We start from the raw sequence: 17,850 nt of genomic DNA on the forward strand, positions 1-17,850 counted from the left end.
CTGTTTTTAAAGAGTTTTCTGGAGGCAATATTTAAGGGAAAAAATGTTTTCATATATTTCGACCTTTTCAATTCATTTACCGGTTAATTTGTATAAGCTTCAAGTTATCATTTTTAATTTAAATAATTTTTTTCTATGAGTAACAGCCATTTATAGGTATATTTTAGACCAAAAAGCCAGACACATTTGTAGACGATATAGAATCGTCTAATTTCAATTCTGTAAAGACATTCCAGTTCTTTGGCTAGTTTATACTATGTTATGTAGGAAGTAGGTTTTCTTTTAAAAATTTCAGATTCTTATAATTAAATAAATTAAATATGCTATTTTTTCAATATTAAACCCCAATCTTTTTATTTTATAACGTTTTTACATATAATTTCCATTTGTCAAGCTAATTTCTTAATAACAAGGCTTTATTTTTGTTAACTATATACTGAATCATAAAAACATTTTTGATTTTAATTCTAGCCGTATGAGTAGGTAGTTTAAGTGAAATGATAAAAAACCTTTACGGATACCTAACCGAAATTTGTGTACTGTTTAATAATTAAAATGTTAAGTACCTATTTGTGTATCCCGGTATAAACTATTTAAGTACAAATTACACTATTTTGGGCTCCAACAACACCACACAGACTAATATTATAGTTAAGTTGACTAGTTTAATGGGTGCTTTTTTACTGTAAGTGGTAGAATTATATTATCTACCAATGATTGTGTTTAGTTTGAATTTCAGACTATCAGCTCAACGTGAAGCTTTAATTTTTAATATTGACCTTATTATACCAAATTCGAGTACTAATATTTTCAATACAGTCGTTTCCTTACAAAGACTCACTCGTTGTACTATTTTTAAAGCTTATTGAAATGTAAACATTTCTTTTTCTATTGAATCATTAGCTTATAAATTACAAACATGTAATAATCACAATAAAATAGAGAGATCGGTCGGTAAAAGTTATGGAAAAATAATTTAAAGTATTAAATTTATAAAATCGGATATGGTATAATTTAAAAAAGACTCGACATGAATTGAAATCTATATCAAAATTCAAATTTGGCATTTGGATGAAATTCATTTGGGGCCAATTGAGTTTGAATATTCCGTGGGACAGAACCCTCCCAGTCTAAGTGCAATCTAAGTTGTAGAACATGAGCAGGAAAATATTGTGCACGTGTATTGTTCAAATAATATCATGCTTTCATATTAAAATGAAAAAATATGAAGGTTATCTTTGTACGAATTTACAAAAGTCGTTTTCAATAGAATATACACAGGTGTGAGAGGCCTTTCGAATGATGCCTGGGTGAATTTTGTTCGGTCACTTTAAACTAAATTTAGGCTCAATTGTTTGTTATTCGTATAGATTTTTATTTTTCCCAAATCTTGAAAACGTATTTGTAAAGTTCTTATTTTCATAAACGAGGAATAAATAATTTTTATAAGCTGGTTTAATATTCACAAAATAAGAGCCATTTAAATTATGAAAAAATAGATTATCATTTGTATGGGAGCCGTTAGAAGCGCCACATCTCGACTTGTTAATTATTAAAATAATTGTTGGTCTAAACAGACCGCTGTTTGATTTTTTTGGGTCATATTTTTTTTGGCTACCAGTGTTGTCCATTTGAACAACTTACGTTAAAACATAAGCCGCCTTGGAAAAATTAAAAAATATTTATTTATTTGCCGTTGTTTACAGACAATTAAATAGAAAATACTATGAAAATAATTTTGCAGCCAGTATAATATAATATAATATTATGTTTATTTCCCCAACGCAAACAAACTAGGTATTATATCATAATGGTAGTCATAATATTAGATGTAAATGTATAATCGATAAGAAAACAGAATTTCAATTAGTTTAATTGTGTTCAACATGTTAAATAGCTATTACCTACATTGAACTGGACACCGGTTTTGGTTTTAGCTTAGGGCGATTTGTATGGGAGTCGTTAGAAGCGCCACATCTCGACTTGTTAATTATCAAAATATAATTGTTGGTCTAAACATTGTTAGGCGTATTCACTTTTGTGAGTATTTGGCTGAATATAGAGCAAAAGTGCAAGTATGGAAAATTATCCATTAACTTACTTGAGCGATTTTCAATAAAAATTTTTAGAAATCGAATTATTAAAGTTTGAGTTTTACCTTTTTCATTTTCATTTTTGTCTGCTCTATAATTTTGCACTTGTGTCATTTTCCTCTAAATCCAACCAGTTCTTCAAGTTGCTGTTGCTTGTCATTATATCGTAGAACAACTTATATGTAAAGAGTATATTAATGTTTTTAAACAAATGATATTTTGTAAATTGGATACACAAAACACCATAACAAATGGAAATAACAAAACACAATGATGACAAAATGTAATACAAATAATCTGAATAAATGTTTAGAAGCAAAAAATCAATAATAAGCCTTAGCAACAAATATATTTTTAATACTGTGCAATTTCATAATTTTTCGTTATTATTTAAACCTGGTTTTATTATCAGCTAGTAATAATAACAACTTTTTTCGCCCCAATGTCTTATCTGAAAGTAAATCGATACCAATTTTCGATTGTCGACGTTACATGACTACTTTATATAAACCTATTAAATTGACTTGTGTGCTATTCCGATCTTTCTCGCAGTATCTCAATACTATTTTGATATTACAATATAGGGTGTACTTATCTGAATTCAACATCTACAAGTTTAGATCCTACTAGAGCTTCGCTGATGTTTAGAATTAAATCTCACACATTGCAGTAGCTCAGTACATATGCCCCTGGATATAAGCAACCGAATATACAGTTCAGCAGTTCAGAAAATTAGACTTTCCCTACTATGTTTTCAAAAACATAAATTAAAATATTAAATCAACAAAACTCAAGTCGAGAAAATGTAGTTTGTCTAATTTTTGTTATAAGTTGACAATTGTTCTTTCCATGCAATAAGTCATTTCCATATATGAACCACTTTTTTTAAGTTTTCACGAAACACAAAAAACTGATTATTGAATGAAATAGTAAAAATACGATTTCGAAAATTCGGCATTAATTTTGAGTAGTCATTATCAAAAAAAAATATATATACATATATACTATATATATAATCGTATATCGTAATTGTAATTGTAATCGTAAGCAATCTAAAAACAGCTTTGAATTCGCCATGAAGTTTACTTATGATCGGTCAGGGTACTTTTTAAAATTTTTAATTTTAACCCTTTCCAAATTTGATTTTAAAATCTGAAATTTTATATAATATTCAAACGTGTTTTATACATAGTAGAAATAAGATATCAAAAAAGTATCCTGGCCGATCATAAGTAAACTTCATGACGAATTCAAATCTGTTTTCAGATTACTTATCGAATCACTGGTTCAGCCTGTGCGATGGAACAAAAAATATATGTTATATTAACTAAAATGGTTTTTACTCATAGACAAAATAATTTTAATTAAAAATAATACCGTGAAGCTTATACAAATTAACCGGTTAACTAATTGACATGATCGAAATTTATTAAAACCACTTTTTTCTTAAATATTGCCCATACAAAACTCCTTAAAAACCAACCGCATGCAATCCCCTTAAATAAAAACTTTTATAAATTCAATAAGTAAATAAAAGTTATGAAAAAAGTGTTGAAATAACCTCTATCAATAAACGTAAGTTAAAAAAAAAACTTATACGTCGACATTTATAATTATAAATAAAGTTAAGTTTTTACTTTTATTAATAACAGTTCACTGTTTCATTCAACCCCTTACCCCTGTTTCATTGTATCTATGTTATCTTGCTATTCGGATTTACCATGTTATATTTCTCATTGTTAATAGGCCCAAAATCTTGTTATACTACTTATTTTATAACTTTAAAATTAAAAATTATACAAAAATTATGATATAATTATAATTTGTTTGGAAATTTTACCTTAACATATAGTACTATAAAATGCCGTTTAGAAGTTTCTAGCCATTATTTTCAATATTTATGTACAATGCGTACGTGTTAATTTACTATTTGTTGAAATGACGATTTCATATTTTTTTTGCCATATAAGTTTTTTGCAGGGACATTAAAACGAGTATGCGATCACTATTTACCGTCTTTTTGTTTTACTTCGCCGCAATCTTGCTATAGAATATAATACAAATGAGTATTCAAACGGTGGTACAATAAATTGAAAATATTTGCAACATACAGGGTGATTTATTTGATATAAGACACTCGTTTTCTAGGATAATATGAATATTTAAAAAATAGCTTTTAAAAATCATATTTTTATTTTCGTCTGCTGTACATAAAACAACATGGATTTCGTTTTTTCCAATGGGAACATACATTTTTAATTCTATTAATATATAGTAAAAAAAGGATAAAATATTATAGCGTTTGCATTTTTATGATCAATATGTTAGTTCTCTATGACTTTATAAAGATAATACATTTCCTCGTATTTTTTTGTTGTAAAAAAAAAAAAAAGCAGTAGCCCATAATATTCGTATTTGTGTTCGCATTGACTAAACAAGCGGTTCTTATTTACTCATACAAGAAAAAAAAATTTCAAAATATTCTTATTTTCGCGAGAAAATGAGTGTCTTACACTGCACCTCACCCTGTACACAATACAAACTGTAGACAATTTTCACAATAACACATGCTGATGCCAAAAAAGTATATGTAAACAAACCACTCACATAGTAGCCGTGTATGCTTTTACTAGAAAGCGTTTTTTGGCGAACACAGTATTTCATACATTCTCGCGTAAAAAAAACCACGTATATTGAACGACTTCTAAAGTTTTATACTTACAAAAAAAAGTTTTTGTTCAGTTTGTTGTATTTCAAGTTTGATTTAAAATGCAAATCGCTGGTGTCCTCGGTTTTTTTGTTATTTACATACAAATGTTCCTGTTGAATGCAGAACCCGAGCATCGCGTTAATGTGATGAATGATATGTTAACTAATGACGGATGGATTGAATGGCCCAAGACAAAAGAGTACGACTATGAGTATGGCGGCATAATTGACGACAAAATAACCGATGTAAGTGAATTACTCGTACCTAATGGCGACGGACCGATAGTTACTAACGACAATGTAGACCATAAAATGATACAAGCACACCAGTTCTTAAGCTGTAAGTTTGCCACGGTGTTGATGAAGTTCTGCGAATACAAGAGGGGTTTGGCCTCTGCGTGCAAGACAATGACAACTAGGTCTGATTCTTTGGATTGTTTGGAATATTTAGTGGATATGATCGAAAAATCGAAACCGTCAATCGTGTGTATGCATGGTTCACTTTTGTGTTTATACGATTTATCACCACAAACACCCTTTGAAAAGCCACTGTTCGAAGTTCTAGATGCTTTAATCAATTTTTACAGAAACATACATTTTGACAGGGACTCGATGGCTGGCGAAGGGTTCAACACTGTAGAGACAAAATCTACATCTGTTGAAAACAAAATGTCGGAAACCTTAGAACAACTAAATGAATTCCATGGTAATTGTTGTTGGATGAAACGAGATGACGCGATTTCCAGACATGCAAAACATGTTCAAAGATATCTCGAAGGAAATAATCCCGAAAACATAATGTCAGGACTGATTGCAGGTATGAAGGAAACAATCAATTTTATGGAATATTTTAACGGGAGGTTCGGTTTTAAATATAATTTTAATTCAAACACCACTGATTTAATGTATGATCCAGAATTGCTACGATGGGTAGAAATAATGAACAAGTTACTTGGAAATAATGGATGGTTGGCGTTAAATCAATTAAAAATTAAAACGCCGCATCGTACCGTTACCTTTTCAGACTTTATTAGTACTACATCCAGTGGAAAAATAGTCACCCAAGCAAATTTAGACGAAAAAGTTAAGCACACATATTATTTTTTGAACTGCAAGTATGCTATAACATTAAAAAGATGTATCATCTACGTGACACATTTATGGAAACAATATAATATGGGCAGGTCTAATTTATCAAACCTCCTGACACAGTTCGCAAGTACAATTATGATGAGCAAAGATTTGGTCTCACGTATGAATGATGCGCTTTCGCGTATCAATCAGATTTTCCCACATGTTAATTACATCATTGACTTTTCTGACATGCTCATAGACTACAACAATTATTTCCACGACGCAATTGAAGAAGAAATTATCCAAGGCATTCTGGGTATCGAACACGATATGAATAATATCCTAAAACGCTTAAACACATCCTACGAGCAATGGTGTTCTCCTAGTAGGATGATCGAGTTGAAACCATTTTTGGACGGAGTAGCTAAAGGAACATTCAGCAGTCTGAAAAAAAACTTTGAAGATGAAATAAACATCTTTATGGTATCTAATTACGAAGATCTTGGATTTCCAATTTAGAATAATCTCCATTGCAAAACAAAAATTGCATGAAGAATATATCATTTTTTAAATTTCTTATTCAAATCAAATATCTATGGGAAAATGATTATAGTCATTCCATTTAAATCTAACTGAATTACATTATGCACAAGTTTTGATTTGTCTGAAATCAATATATTTTATACCCTCACTGCAAATATATTTTTCTATAAATATCTTTTAATAAAATTGTTTTTCATATTGTCAATAAGTAATTTTAGATCATTTTTTTACAGATAATCAACAATTGTAACAATATTAATATTTTACAATAGTCCCAAAACCATGTTATATTATTTATTTAAATCAAAAAATTATACACGACATTTTTTCAAAATCCTAAATAAATGTTATATTTATATTATCTTCAAACTAATCTCTAGAAAAAATACTTAGAAAGTAATTATATGTCCTAATCATAAACGCTACTCTACTCAAACCAACAACATAAGAGTTGGGTTTAGGAGTGAGTGGATCATAGGAATAGTACATGGCATACTTGCATGATATATTTCTCCTAAGGAAATTTCGGAGACTCTCAAACTGCAGAAAAAATGCGAGATTAATAAAGGTAGTTTAAGCCGTTATATGACTGAAAGCCAATTAAATAATAAATCGAGTCGGTTGTATTATTGAAAACATATTTTGAGGGTAAGGTAATCTGAACAAGAAGCAGATAAATATTGTAAATATTTTTATATAAGTGTATAAAGACTTGATAATAAATCTTTGTAAATGAGTAGATGTGTTTTTATGAGTTTAAAGTAGCCGATTCATTTTTAGTCAAGACGAGGAAGAAAACCGATGTATCACAAAAACGTCTGTCTTTTGAAAAGGTTATTAGCTGAATCATTTAATTCCAATCGAATAATTCTCGAAGTGACTTTGTTATTTATTAGATGCGGTTCAACCCAAGGGTTGGTTATTTTTTTATCAGTATAAGAAAAAAACATTATAAATAAAATTTACTTTTGTTTTTTATTAATATTAAATTAATTATTTTATTAGAATTCTTTTTAAACTCATAGTTCAAAACTCTTATTTTCACATAATATAAACTTGCAATATTTTATATGTATAGTATAATATATTTATCAATTATTGTAGCGACAAAGTTCATACATACACTATGTTGTGCTAATTTGTGTGACAATATTATTACACCCTATTTGAATAAAACTATTAATACAAGTAAATTATGTTTTACAGTATGATGTCGTCTGAAGTCATAAAAAGGTTATCGGTATGCTTATTCATTAGAGTGGTTTGATTGCTGAAACTATCTCTAGTCCGATTAAATGTGGTAATAGGTATGGAGTTATTTTTTGTAAAATTGTTTTAATTACTTTAATATCTATTATTTTAATAATTAACATTTCAAACTTTTAACTTATTTATTAATAATATATCTTTCAGTTTTAAGATGAGTCAAAGATGATGGTTGAACAGTTCTCCATTGACACTAACTGGAAGAAATAATTGTTTTATCGTTTGTCTAAATAGACTAGGTAAGGAAAACACTCTAGGAAAACAAACTAGGTCCACTTGATCTATTATACCGTACACAAATATAGTCTATTCATGAAATCACTCTTCTAAGTGTTATTGATAGATAATTTAAGTTGAATAGTATAAAAAGTTGGAAGTTAAATGGTATAAAAAAATGTCATTATCAAATTTTATTATACTTAATTTTAACTTCACAATTAACAAACGATAAAATTAGTAAATCATTTAAAATTGGTTTTATATTAAAATTATTATTACTATTATTTAACCATTTGTTTTTTTTTTTACTAGAATGTGACCAGAGGAAGATTAAATGGCCATAATATCATATATTTCTCCATTGACACTGTGATACAAAGACTGATTTTTGACACTATATTTGAATATTTGTTGTTGGCGTTAATTGGATTTTGTACAAAATCCCTGCAAGAATATTCTGTATCAGACTAACCGTATAAACGCCACCCAGTACTTGTGTAGTATTTACATTGGCTTACAGTAATTCTGTTTGCCTACTGTTAGACATCGTAGTATCATCTCTAATCTCTTTATATTTTGTTTAATTTAATTTTAAAAAGTTGTCTATTTATTCAATAACTTATTATCATGTCTTCAACGTCCATATAAACTGTACTGTATTTATAACCACTACACTGATATCTCATTTGGCTAAATATTTTAAATTTTCAACTACATTAAGATACTAACTACAAAATTAAGATTGTTTAAACTTTTTTTTTCGAATACTGGTATTATTGTTTGAATATTTTTACACTTTGAGTGTCAATACAAGTATCTTATAATATTCTAGACTTAAAACTGTATTAGTTTAAAGATACTTACAGTATATTACTATTAAAATTTTGACAAACATAATTATTAGCCTACCAAACAAATTATAAATGTAGTTTCTATATTCGATTATTTATTAATATTTACTTGCCTTAATAACATTAAGATATTAATTTATTGTAAAAATATCTTAACCTAACTGTAAGAGTGAATATTTGTAAACTGTTGTGAAATTATGTCGATGATGGCCGGGAAAAAATGTGTAGTCAAAATTTGAATACCTAAATTAAAAAAAAACGGTAAAATTTTTTTGCTAAAACAATCAAAATTGTACAACAAGTTTATCAGCCATTTTAAATTTTTAAATTTTGATGTTTAGGTTATAAAATACACTTTTTTAAATTGAAAATTATCTTTATTTAAGCATCATAAAAAATTGTTTTATTTTAATCAGTGTCAATTCAGTGATTAATATATTATGTATTAAATAATTGAATATTTCTATATATTTCATACTATTTACCAGATTATTTGATGTGTCTTAAACTATTAAATTTATTATTTATTTAAAATGACTTATCAAACTTTATGAATTGTACTTTATAAACTATAAAATTAGTCTGAAATGTATACTATGTTATAGGCAACCTGTTAGACAGGAAGTCAATATTGTTTTTTAAAAATAAAAGTTGTCTTTTCTTGGTTAGCTAAATTATATAATGTGATTCACTAATTTTCTCCCATAATAATTTCAATTAGGTAAAATTAGTTTTCGAAACATTTTTGTTTGTGTTATTTTACAATTGAAAACATGTTTTAATAACCACTTACTTTTTGATAATTTTATATTAAATAATATTTAATTCTGATAAAGATTCAAAGCTTATTTAGTATATTGTATATATTTTTTTATAATTTCTTTTATTTAGAAATGCATTAGTTTTTAGATGTAGTTTTTGAAACAATTAAGTAAAAGTAAAACAAATGTATTTTTTCTAAATCTGTTCTCATAGCACGTTTACTCTCGATAGCGAGTGATTTGTAACTATATATTGTATTAAGTGATATTATATAATGCGTTCAAATGAAGGATGTTTAATACATTGAATACTCTCTTTGTTTGAGTATACAATGTGTTGGATATACATTTCATTATAAAGTCCAGACACCGTTATCTTTATTTATATGCAGTCATAAGCAAAGTATAACGCAGTAAATAATTATAGATTCTACAAATAAATAATAAATTAGCCTTAGTTAGTTTAACCCTTAACAATACCTGCTATTGGCTAATAACTATAAATATGTATAAATAATGTCTTGATAATAATTGAATAGTTTTATTACATAGTATTCTATATTTTTGATATTTTAATTTAAGTCTGTTATCAATGAATCAAGGTATATAACTATTTTCTTTTTTAATAGTAATTTAGTTACATCTTATATGAATCATAATTCATGAAACACAATTTTGTGTCTTTACACAGTTTTGACCTCTAAACTTTAAGTTATCCAGATTTAAATTACTACTAATTACTTTGAATATTGAAAACCATATGCTTTGTTTTATTTAAATTCAACTCTAAGACTTTGAAAACCATGAAAATGTGTGTTAATCACTAAATATTATATTAATTCATTATTTAGGATTTAATGATTTTCGATAGACAGTGATAACGATATTGGTCTATAATGGCTACAGTCTAATAATTATAATTACCGACTGAAATAATAAATAATAATTACTGACCAATTATTTATTTCCCGTTTTGTGTATAGGAATGAAGGCACATTTGTTAAAACTATTAGGGCACTTACCTGAAGATAATAATAAATTAAATATCTACAACTTTTATACTTTTCATAGTTAAGTACAACTATTTAACAGTATAAAGTTAGAATTACCTTCTACTAGTTTGAACTAGTATTTCTAACCAAACTATGTAGGTATAAGATATTCCTAAAACAATTATACCCTTTTTGATAAAAAATAAAAATGGGATTATCTAATTTGTTTTTAAATTTTCACTTAGTTGAAATAGAGTTAACCAGACCGCTTGATATCCAACATTTTAATTTCTGATTTGATAATTTTATTATATAAATTTTAGTGGAACTGGAAATAGCCTCATTAATTTTCCCATTAAATATGTCCATAGCTACATCTTTATCATTAAAATGTTCACACCTTAACCAATCCTAGTAAATATTAACGTATTTAAATCAGTCATATTATAGCTTATTAAACTTTTTGTGGGCAAAAAAACTTTAATAGCACATCTAGATGAGAACGAGATAAGAGCATATACTTACAAATATGATGAGATGCTGCAACTTGCAATTGTATCTATTTATTTTATAATATATATTATTTCTATTTTTTTTTTATAATATAAGAAAAGTATACATGTCTTAATAAATGGAATGTAGACAGCATTAATAACAGAAAAGTCATAATTGATGTAGGTATCTATTCTATACATAATATCACTTCTATTTATTTCTTTGCCTTATTTCTACTTTATACTTTACTTTCTTTGTTTTATTGTATTTTAATGTAATCATAAAGTGTGATTGAAGGAAAGCGTGTTTTTTTTTTTGGTTCTACTTCCTCAATAAATTTAACTAAAATAATAGAATTATGAAGAGACTTTAATAAACATTTTTAAAGATGTAGTAATTTTAAGTAAAAATGAAACAATAAAAAACAACACAAATTTGTTTACACGTGTCTTAAAAAGATAAATAAAATCCCCAAGTTGTTATGTATTAAATATTTCAGAATACTTTTGTGTGATATTAAAACTTTAACTTCATTGTAGAGATTTGATTATTGCCATATTAAATGAATAAGAACTTAGATTAATAAAATATGGTCTATGAAATCTTCTATCAAATATGGACATTTTCAAATCAAGAGATAATTGTAAACTTGCAAATTTATATTAACCAAAAATGTAATCATACTTTTTAATCATTTCAATAACTCTTACTGAACAAATTCATATTGTTTAGTTTGGTTTATTTAATAAATATATAAATCCAGAGTAGCTTACTATAAACTAATTTCTGTAAAATAGTTAATAGTGAATAATAATTATTTTAAAAACCTACAAATAGATTATAAAAAACATTCAGTCTTGCAAGGTATTTTAATACCGACATTTAAATACATTATTTAGTATTGAATACTATTTTTGATAATTCGTTATTAGTTATTTAATTATAATATATAAATACTTTGTATGGTACGGGATACTATTTAGTTATAGTTTTCCTTTTTTTTTTAATTCAGTAAGACAATCAGTCTGATTTGATAATCTCACCAATATATAAGCAAGTTTGCGACCCTAGTTTGATAGTTTTTATTAATATAACATAATTGTTTAATCTAGTTTACAGTAATTTTATATTATGCCATATTCTTATTATCTTCCTATTGTTCCATGCAAAAGAGGCCGTACAACTCAAAGCTCATAAGCTCCTACCTGTATTCTTTAACTACAGAATACATATGTAAGGTGTGGTAAAACTAATTTATACTTGACGCCAAATTCTGAAATCGTCAACTACTAATTTAGGTAAAAGGTAAAAATAATGTTTTATTTAAATAGTAAAACAAACAATTTGTGGGAAATTTCAATAAAATTATTATTATTTTATACCAAATAATATTAAATTATAACATATACTTATAAGATAGGTATTAGGTATATACTATAATATAATGTAATTTATTATGAATTTAACATTATATAATTTTACGTGTATAGTGTATACGATTTAAATTAGATAATTGATAAAGATCTAACTACAATTTGCAATACAGATAAGAACCAAAGGCAATGTTTTTGATATTAAAATACGAAATTTTTCTTGGAGGGTTTTTGGTAAAATCGATATTGGTACTATCTGTAGTATTACAGATTTTATAGGTTATGTAACATTTATTTCTTATCACGCGTTATCATTTTTTGGAAGAACTACCCCCAACTCTTTTTCAGAAAGCTGAGATTATTATTATTATTTTTTTTTTTTGTTAACCAAAGATATTATAAGAAATGATAAAAAAGAAGTGTCAAGAAAAATTTCGTTCGTTTGTATTTGGCGTTTTAATCCATACATCATCATTCATTACTTAAAGTGCAACCCCTCCTATTTCATTTTTTGGACAAATCATGTTGGTCACACCGTTTTATTTGCATCTTCAGCGATTATATATAATATTACTATAAACAAGTATAAATATTGTCATACACACAAAATTAAGAATCTAGTTTCAAAACCATCTACAAGACATTTTTTTTAAGTGGACACAATGTATTATACGATATGTAAAACTATTATTGAATATCAAATAACGATTATAACTCATATTCAAAATGTGTTGAGAAAATCTTGGTTTTAAAACCGCCCATCTGAAGAAATTATTTGTTGTTTGTGAAAATTGTTTTTAGCTAGTTTTTAAACTAAACGCCCCAATATGCAATTATAAAAAAAAATGTAAGTATAAAACATGTACTTGCATGCATCGTTTGTGTTTATTAATAATATTTTATGTGCAGAATTCATTGCTACTTTACTGTAACATTCACAGGATAGTTTAAAAAAAAAAAAAGCAATAAAACAATATTTAGGAAAACAATTTATCGTGAATTTAAACACAAACGAAAACACATAATTATGATGTTTTTATTATTAAGTCAAGCCTTTAACAAAACCATAAATCCTTACTAGAGGTTTTACTTTCAAAAAGCCATATAAGAACTCCGCGAAGTTAATTGCATTGTAACCTATGAAAATTAATATAAATTATCAACCGTAGGAATATAATTAACTGCCTTGTTTACTCAACATTACCTTCGAAATAATCGGCCAAACTTTTTTTCTCTTCGTCGTTTAAACTTAAAGCTTGAATGATATTTTGAAACTTCTCGGAGTTAACTAGACCATCGTCATCGCCTTTTTTTTCTTCGTGATTTCTGAACAGGCTCAAGTAAATTGTTACTTCGTGGGTTGATAAACTTTGGATCTATGTAAAAAATGGTGTGTGAAAATAAAAAAAAATAGATTAATTACAAATTTTTCAATATTTTTTTTTTTTGGTAAGTACCATCCAGTGGTCAAAGGTCTTATTGTTTTTGGCCAGAAATACCATAACACTTTGCACTTTTCGACCGCCTTTCATATCTATATTTAAAAATAAAATTCTAAACATATTTTAATCGAACTAGCAAAGACAAGTGAGTTAAATTGAAAAACGCTGTTTAAAAGATACTTTATTACCTGCTTCGTATGTAAAACCTGTCATATCCTGCACGCCCATATTTTTAAAAATTTCATTGATTTCTTCTGGTGAAACTTGGTCTTCATGGGATTTGTGTTTTTTGAATAAATCAATAATCGTTCTAACTTTAAATATATTGAGTCCGATGCTCTATAAAGGATCATAAGTACAATAATAATTTGTATTATTATGTTTTATACTAACTTGTGTCATGGTCACGAAGTACAAAGCACAAAGGATAACAGCGCATTTGAAATGCAAAATGGTTTTGTTTTTCAAACACTTTGTTAAAACAAAAGTACGTCTTCGATACCAAAGCCGGATGAACAGTGGTGTTTAATTCGGTTCAAGTTGTATTCTATATGATAAAAACAACATAAGTATGTAAATGGAAAATGTACTTGTTTTTATTTTATTTACATATGATATAGACTTATTTTTATGACTAAAATGTACAGTTGTAAGTATAGTGTTGTTCTAATGAAACTACTATTTACTTATGTGAAATAATATAACAATATATATTTTTTTTTGCTGTACCTAAATTACATAGAAACAAAAAACAATGTAGCGAACGATGCATATTGTTAAATATTCATATAATATTGTTTATTTGTTAAAAAAAAAAAATAATAAATTCCACACACTATACTACGTGATAACATTTATTTAAGGGATGCGGAAATCCTGCTAAAATACTCATAGTTAGATTTAAGGCGTTTTAACATGATAATTCTTAACCGGATGACATAAGATGAAAAATAATAAACTACCATATATGGTGTATTAGCATTAAATTAATTTAACAAGAAAAACAAAACTTCCACGTTTCTCATTAAGGCATAAAAAAATAAGTTGAAATTTATTTAAAAAATGTTTTGAAATATATCTCCAAAATTTTTTCATAAACCAATCGATAGTCGTTTGTCCACCGATGGTCTCTGAGAATTTTCAATTAGAAAGTAGAAGACTTAATCAAATCATTCTGTTTTTTTCATTTACAGTTCATTGGTCGACTAATATTGATAGAGTTATTAATGATATAACACTATCCCTTAAGTTTTTAAGCCTTATGTACTTAAGCTATATAAATGGTAACGTTTATATTTTATACATTTTTTAAATAATATAAAGTGATTAATTAATAATAAAACACTGAAACAAGTGACTTGTCCTTTATTAATCGCCCTGAATTCATATATTAGTCAGGGATAAAATACTCGTGAACTAGTGTTTATTTTGTAGTTATCCTTTTGAGAATTGAGAGACACTTAAGTTTATCGACACTTAAAGAACACATTTATTTTTTTCTAAAGTTTTTTTATTTTTAAATTAGAACTATTCAACGGTTTTCGATTATAACTTATCGTAAAATTACTTCTAAAATATTATAAGACAATTAAACAATTAAAATATATGACATATAAAATTATACAGCTTTGAAAATAGTCATGAAACATCAAACTTAAAACTTATTATCTATGATTAAAACACTCAAAAAATATATTCGTTAGAAAGACCAGCTTCTTTCTCCGTAAATATCATCATGAATGTCAAAAGAACGGCCGGCTGTAAAGCGAAATATTTTTAGTTAAAAAATTTATTTTATTTTGTCTCTACATATACTTCAATATTTTAACCACTTTCTGATAAAACTTTTCATAATAATTGTTAAATCACTCATACACTCCGTTGCGTTACAGTCTAAATAGAAAATAAAGTAGATTAAAAAATTAATCTAAAAATAACGTTTTTATGCGTCTTAAAAAGTATAAATGATCCCTCCAGGGGTCTTGATAACCAAATAGGACAGGTGAACTAGAAAAACGTGGGGCGCATCTTTTTACTTAGATATTAAAACCTAAGCTTTCATGCTAATGCATTACGTTGTCTCTCATAATGTTAAAGTAATGTGGTGCTCAATTTTAAGTATTATTTTATTTAGAAAAGAAAAGATGATTGTGCATGAATAATTATGAGTTAAGGTAGTTATTAATAAGAATTGAATGTTATTATATATCCAGACGTGTGAAGTAGTAAAGATGCGCCCCACGTTTTTCTAGTTTATCTGTCCTATTTGGGTATCAAGACCCCTGGAGGGTTATTTTATACTTTTTAAGACGCATAAGAACGTTATTTTTAGATTAATTTTTTAATCTACTTTAGTTATTTTGTTCTTTTTCGTTTTCGTATGTACGTATATAAAACCTGTCACATCCTCTACGCCCAATTCCGTTAACTTTTCTTTGAATTTTTCTGGGGTAATTTAGTCTATAGCGTTTTTGTGTTCTTTGACTAAATCAACAATTGTTTTGATTTGTTCCATAATGACTCCGACGCTCTATAAAGTATCATAAGTAGATAATAACAATAGATACTATTAACTACCATCATTTTTTAAAAATTTGTATTGCATTTATAAGTTGTATTATTATGTTTTATACTAACATGTGTAAAATGTAAAATGTAAAATGTGTAACATGGTCACGAAGTTCAACGCACAGAGGATAACAGCACTTTTGAAATGCATGAAGATTTTTTTTTTCAAACACTTTATTGATCCAGAATTATGTCTTCGATACCAAAGTTGGCTGAACAGTGGAATTCAATTCGATTCGGGGTATGTTCTGTATGGTATGTATTCATAAAAACAACATAAGTATTGGAATGGGAAATATTGGTACGTAGTTGTTGAAGAGTTGTTGTTTCATCGAGTTGTATATATGTACGTATAGTGTAATCCAGAAAAAATATTAAATATTTACTTGTGTGAACTGAAATAACAACATTTTTTTATTTGCTGTAAATCGCACAAAACAATAACAACATAGCGAACGATAAATGTTATTGAATCTTTATAAAATAATAATTTTCGTTTAAATAAAAACAAAATAATTACCATACACCATACTATGCGATTACATTTATTCAAAGGATGCAAAAATCCTTCTAAAATGTGTATAGTCAGCAAATTTAGCCACACAACTGACATGGTCAACGATACTTTTTTCTACTCCCCTGCCAAACCGCAGCTCACTCAGGAATAACTGATAATGCTAGGACTGTGTGGTTATTCCACTTGTTGTGGTTGGTATTATACTGGAGTTATAGGATAGGAAAGATTGTATGGATATTTTTAGGTTGGGTAAGCTTGACTGGTTGATTTTACCTAGTCAGGTATAGTTTGTAACATCCTTCAATAAAAATTAAACATCTCATTTTTTCTTATTGATCTTTATTTACATCAGCAACCAGGGCCATTAGTAGACATTAGATTACATTTATAAATACATGCTCATTTTATATTAAACTATATAGTTTAATAATAATTTCATAATAAACGGTAGAGGAAATTTCGAACCAAAGAAAAACCCTAAAAAACCACAATTCACCCGGAGAAGATGGGATTACCGGAGAGCTACTCAAAACAGGAGCGGCTAATCAATTTAATTACATACACCGACTAGTAAGTTTAATATGACAAAAAGAAGAGATACCAAAGGAATGGAAGACAGTCTTAGTTTACCCCATCTACAAGAAAGGGGAAAAACAAATATGCAACAATTATAGAGGGATAGCTCTGCTTAATGTAACGTATAAGATTTATCTTATTGTATACTAGATAAAATCAAACGTTGAGCAGAAGGGATTTTAGGAGACTATCAGGCTGGATTCAGGCAAAACCGCTCTACGATAGATCAAATCTTCATTCTACGCCAGGTGTTACAAAAACTTGGGAATATAATAAAAGCGTGCGTATGTTATTCATCGGTTACAAAAAAGCTTATGATTCAATACATAGAGCGTCTCTAATTAAGACTTTAGAAGAGTTCGGAATGCCAC

General features: G+C 27.2%; 1 long non-coding RNA gene across 1 annotated transcript; it reads left to right on the forward strand.

Annotated features, from left to right (window-relative positions):
• The first annotated feature begins 7,623 nt into the window (after nt 1-7,623).
• LOC126835316 (uncharacterized) lies at nt 7,624-9,063 on the forward strand. Its single transcript, XR_007685184.1, has 3 exons — nt 7,624-7,726; nt 7,833-7,924; nt 8,217-9,063. It is a non-coding gene; the product is annotated as an uncharacterized LOC126835316 (long non-coding RNA).
• The last annotated feature ends 8,787 nt before the right edge of the window (nt 9,064-17,850 follow it).

The sequence above is a fragment of the Adelges cooleyi genome, unplaced genomic scaffold (genome assembly GCF_023614345.1).
Source record: "Adelges cooleyi isolate 19-005CV unplaced genomic scaffold, UGA_ACOO_1.1 ACOO_flye_CR_arks_rails_tigmint_CR_PRNA_1, whole genome shotgun sequence".
NCBI lineage: Eukaryota > Metazoa > Arthropoda > Insecta > Hemiptera > Adelgidae > Adelges > Adelges cooleyi.